Below are 5,807 nucleotides of genomic sequence, written 5' to 3' on the forward strand. Positions count from 1 at the left end.
TTTACTGTTTAGATCTTTAGTCTACTTTGACTTTAGTTTAGTGCATGAGAATAGATCTGGGTCTAGTTTCAGTTTTTGGCATGTGGAGAGCCAGATTTTCCAGGAAAATTTGTTAAAGAAGCTTTTCTTCTTCCAGTGAACATATTTGGCCACTGGTTGAGTGTGTTTGTAGTGGTATCTGTATCTTCTAATCTGTTCTATTGATCCTTGCATCTGTTGGGGGTTTTTGTTGTTGTTGTTGTTGTTGTTGTTGTTGTTGTTGTTGTTTTTGCCAGTACCAGCCTGATTTTATCACAGTAGCTTTGTGGTATAACTTCAACTCAGGGATTGTAATACCTCCTGTCTTGCCTTTGTTGCTCAAGATTTCCTTTGCTAATGAAGGTATCTTCTGGGTCCACATAAATTTTAGGAGTTTTTTCTAGATCTGTAAGGTATGTTGATGACATTTTGATAGGGATTGCATTAAATCTGTATAAAAATTTTGGGAGTATAGCCATTTTCACAATGTTGGTTCTTCCTATTCAAAAGCAAGTCATATTTTTCCATTTTCTGAAATTCTCTTCAATCTCTTTTTTCAGAGTATTATAATTTTCATTGAATAGATCTTTTACTTCCTTAGTTAAATTCCTAAGTATTTAATTTTTTGGATGCTATTAAGAAGTATATTGTTTCTCTAATTTCTCTCTCAGTGAGTTTGTTATCTGTATAGAGGAATGCTATTGACTTTTGGGTGTTGACTTTGTATCCTGCTATGCTACTGAATTTTTTTATTAATTCTAGGGGCTTCATGATGGGGGTTTTTGTGGGTCTTCTAAGTAGACTATCATGTCATCTGTGAATAATGATAGTTTAATTTTTTCTTTACCTATACTTCCTTTTATGTTTCTCTTGTATAATGGGTCTAGCTAATGATTCCAGAACTATATTGAACAGGAGAGGTGATAAAGTACATCCTTGTCTTGTACTTGAGTTGACAGTAAAAGCTTTCAATTTTTCCCCACTTAGAATTACGTTGGCTGTTACTTTATCATAGTTGGCTTTTACCGGATTTCAGTATAGTCTATACAAATTTTCTGTAGGTCTTTGATCAGGTACGAGTGTGGGACTTTGTCAAAAGCCTCTTTTGCGCATTGTTTTAAATGATTATGTGTGGTTTTTAATTGTGACTGTTAATATAGTGTATTGCATTTATAGATTTGCATATGTTGAACCTTCCTTGCATCCCTGGAATGAATCCTACCTGGTTGTGGTGGATAATCTTCTTGATGATTTGCTGTATCCTATTTGCTAGAATTTTATTGAGGATTTTTGCATCTATTTTTATGAGAGAGATTGGCTTGTAATTCTCTTTTTTGGTTGAATCTTTCTCAGGTTTTGGAATCAGTATAATACTTGCCTCCAGGAATGACTTTGAAAGCATTGCTTCCTTTTCAATATCATTGAAGAGTTTGAGGAGTATTGGAAGTAAATCTTCCCAAAATTCTTACAGTATTCAGTTGTAAATCCATCAAGATCTGGGCTTTTCTTTATTGGTAAGTTTTTATTACATTTTCAATTTTACTGACTAATATTGGGTTTCTCAGAGTTTCTATGTCTTCTTGATTCAGTTTGGGAAATTTGTACTTTTCTAGGAATCTGTCCATTTCTTCTGTGCTTCTGATTCTGTGAGAGTAAAGATTTTCAAAATAGCTATTGATGATTTTCTGAATTTCCACAGGATCTATAGTAATTTCAACCTTTTTATTCCTTATTGCTCCAATTTGATATTTTTCATTGCTCTTTTGATGATGTGGGCTAGGGGTTAATTTTATTTAATCTTTCAAAGAACCAGTTTTTAGATTCATTAATTCTTTTTTATTATTTTCTTTGTTTCAATTGCATTAAGTTCTGATCTAATATTTATAATTTCCTCCCATCTTTGGGATTTGGGCTTTGTTCACTCTTATTTGTCTAAAAGCTTGCAGTGCAGCATTAGGATATTTATTTGTTCTCATTCTTTTTCCTAATGTGTGAGTTCAGCATTATAAATTGCCCTCTGGGAAGTGCTTTGATTGCATCCTACAAGTTGTGGTAAGTTGTATTTGAATTTTTGTTGGATTGTACATATTGTTTAATTTTATTAGTAACCCATTAATTGCAGAGGAAGGTGTTCTTTAATTTCCATATGTTTATGGGGCTTTTGTGGTTTCTTTTGCAATTAATTTCCAGTTTCATTGCACTGTGGTGAGATGATATGCATGGGATAATTTCTGTTTTCTTGCATTAGCTTAAGCATGATCTATGAGCTAGTATGTGGTCTATTTTAGAGAAGGTTCCATGCGCAGCTGTAAAGAATGTGTTTTCAGATGTTGTTGAGTGAAACATTCTGTATATGTCCACTAAGTCCATTTGTTCAAAGGTTTGATTCAGTTCTACTACCTCTTTGCTAATTTTTTGGCTGTTTAACCTATCTTTTTGAGATAGGGGGTGTTAAGATCCCCTGTTAACATCGTGTTATTGGTTATTAGATTTTTCATGTCCCTTAAAATTTTTTAGAAAAAAAAATGTTTTTAGAGTCAGCCTGATAGCTCAGCAGATTAAAGGGCCTGCTTGGGCAGAGCACAGTGGCCAGGATTCGATCCAGTGTGCTGTGCTGGCCCTGCCCATATGGCACTCTGAGACAATGATTGATACTGGGTGTGGTGGCACATACCTGTAATCCTAGCACTTGGGAGGCTGAAAACAGGAATATCACTGAGTGTGATCTACATTGTGAGACCTGTAGACCCTATCCTAAATACAAAAAAAAATTGTCTTATATAGTTGTGTGGTTCCATATTTGGTGCATATATATTTATGATGGCTATCTCTTCCTCTTGTATTTGTCTTCTAACCAATATGTAGTGACTCTGTGTATCTTGTTTATCATCCTTGGTTTGAAGTCAGATGGTCTGTGAACAATATAGCTACCCTGCTTTTTCTGAGGTCCTTGAGCATGTAGTATTTTCCATCCTTTGAATTCCAGCCTCTGAATTTATTTATAGTTTAAATGTGTTTCTTGTCTACTGCATATTGTTGGATTTTGTTTCTTAATCCACTCTGCCAGTCTATTTCTTTTAATTGATGAGTTGAGCCCATTTACATTGGTGTTTATAATTGATATGTATTGACTTAAGTTTGTCATGTTATTTTCTTGCTGTTCCTTGCTTTTCTCCTGTGTTTGATCATTGGCCTTGTTTATTTAGTTCTTTCTGTTGTTGTTCTTGGAATTGTGGTCATTTTGATCCCTTTCAAGAATGTCTTCTAGTACTCTAAGTAGGGTTGGTTTGGTTGTCATGAATTTCTTTAGTTGTTCTTTGTCATGGAAGTATTTACTTCTTCACTAAACTTGAAAGAGTTTTTCAGGGTATATAAGTCTGGATTGTAATTTCTTTTCTTGTAGGACTTGAAATATTTTACTCCATGATCCTCTTGACTTAATGGTTTGTGAGGAGTAATCTGCTGCTATTCTGATAGGTTTTCTGTTAAATGTGATGTGTTTATTTTTTCTAGCATCTTTAAGTACGTTGTTATGCTCAATTTCTGGGATCTTCATTATTATTTTTTCTCATGTTAGCTTTAAAGGGTTGATATTATTTGGAGTTCTATATGCCTCAGTTACCTGAATGTCAGATTGTTTCTCCATATTTGGGAAGTTTTCTGCTATTACTTCTGCCCATTTTCTTCTCTTTATTTTGTTTTTGTTTTTTAGAGAAGGGTCTACAGGGTGTTCAGGGTCTCACTACTAGATCAGACTGATAGTGATTCTTAAGCCATCCAAGTGCTGGGATTACAGGCACATGCCAACTTGCCCAGTCTCAATCATTGTCTCAGTATGCCCCAGGAGTGGGGGGGGAGCTGGCATGGCAGGCCCAGAGATCGAACCCCTGGCCCTTGGGCCTGCTTGAAGGTACTTTTATCTGCTGAGCTATTTGGCCGGACCCTCATTTTCTTTTTATATCATTTGTGTTGACTCCTTTCTCAGTGATGCTTATTATTGTTATGTTGTTGTTCCTTGTATCATGTTGCAGCTGTTGAATTATTACTTCCTGGATCTCTGTTGTTTTTAGATATTTCCTTTCTTGGTCACTAGCTGCAACACTGTCTTCAAGGTCTGAAAATTTATCTTCGCTTTTATTCAAAACCTTTTGCCAATTTTAATTGAGTTTTTAATTTCCTGTATATCTCTTTGAATCTGCTTCATGCATTCTATTTCTTCCCTCTATTGCTCATTCAAGTTTCCTTCATTTTTCTATTTTCCCTATGTTTTAATCATTGTCTTCTTTAGAAACAGTTAGTAATTCTTTCATAATTATTGTTTCCTTTTTTACCTATGAGATTATTTCAGATGTGATTTCCTACATACCTTTCCACAGTTGTTTCTTTACTAAAGTTGCTATTATTTCAGAGATTTCAGAGGTCACTTTCAATTTCTTCTATGCTGATATTTCCTGGGTTTGTGGGTAGGCTCAGGGCCTAAAATTGCATTTTGCTCCTTCTTTTTGTCATTTTCTTTTTCAGAAGGAATTCTTCATTTTGATTTCTGTGGTATTTTTTTGTGAAATTTTTAGAGTAGGTAGCAGTATCACAGCCATCAGAACCTCTCTTTAAAAGGTCTGTTCTTTAAGTATCTCTTCTGTGTCAGAGATTCTTTTTTTGTGTGTGTCCCAACATTTTGCCTTCTCTATTGATTTAGAGTGGGATATGGGTTTCCATTTAGCACTATCTGCCATCCTTCCATATAGGGCTTTGTTAAGGTTATTACACATGTGCTTCCTGATATTATTACCCAAGGGAGAACATGTGGTGAAGGTAGATATGGTATCCTATTTTCAGTAATTCAATTAGCAATACTAATAACAGCTAGTGAAATTTAGCAATTGACAAACTTTCGTAACTAATGAGTTTGTAGGTTAGATCATAGGAGTAAACTTTATAGCTATATGACAAAGAAGATCATAAAATGGAAATTTGTATTTAAATACTCTGAGTTCTGTCTGGGCACCTCCCCTTAATGTACCTGGAGTCTTTCAGGCAGATTAGTTTACCCAGGTTACCTCCTGCTGCCTCCATGTCACCTCCTGCTGCCTCCATGCCATGAGGATCCTCCTGTAGGTCTGGGCTTCAGTCTGAGTCCCAGTGGGCCTACGTCTGAGTCCCACTGGGCCTAGTAGTATGCCTCAGGTCACCTGGTCTAGTTCTACCAACTTGAACTCAAATGACTGTGCCTGGCTGCTGTGCTCAGCTCTTTCTAGATGTGCCCTGCCAAGGTGGACTTGGCAGCTCCTTCCCCAAGCTACTCTTCTAAGAAAGGATTAAAATCATAATTACACAAGTAACTAAAAAAAAACAACACCATAACAATCAAATAATAAATAAATGGGCAAATAATTGAATGTTCTCAAAGAAATACCAATGACTAATAAGTATATGAATAATTGTTCATCTTTAGTTATTAAGGAAATGTAAATCAAACTACACTAAGATCCTACCTCATTGTATAATTAAAACCATAAAAAATATAACAAATAATAAGTATTGGTAAGGATTCAGGGTAAAGAACACTTCTATACCATTAGTGGAAATTTAAATTAGGATAGTCACTATAGAAATTTCTCTTCAAGAAACTAAAACGAGGAATATGGTATGACCTGTCTGTGTCACTACTTAGTATATATACAAAGTAATTAAAGACATTATATTATGGGGATAACTGAATTCCCATATTTATTGCCTCACAATTTATAATAGCCAAGGTACAGAACCAGGCTATGGTAGGTGCCCCTCAG

This window comes from Octodon degus, unplaced genomic scaffold (genome assembly GCF_000260255.1).
Source record: "Octodon degus isolate 3935 unplaced genomic scaffold, OctDeg1.0 scaffold00010, whole genome shotgun sequence".
Classification (NCBI taxonomy): Eukaryota; Metazoa; Chordata; class Mammalia; order Rodentia; family Octodontidae; genus Octodon; species Octodon degus.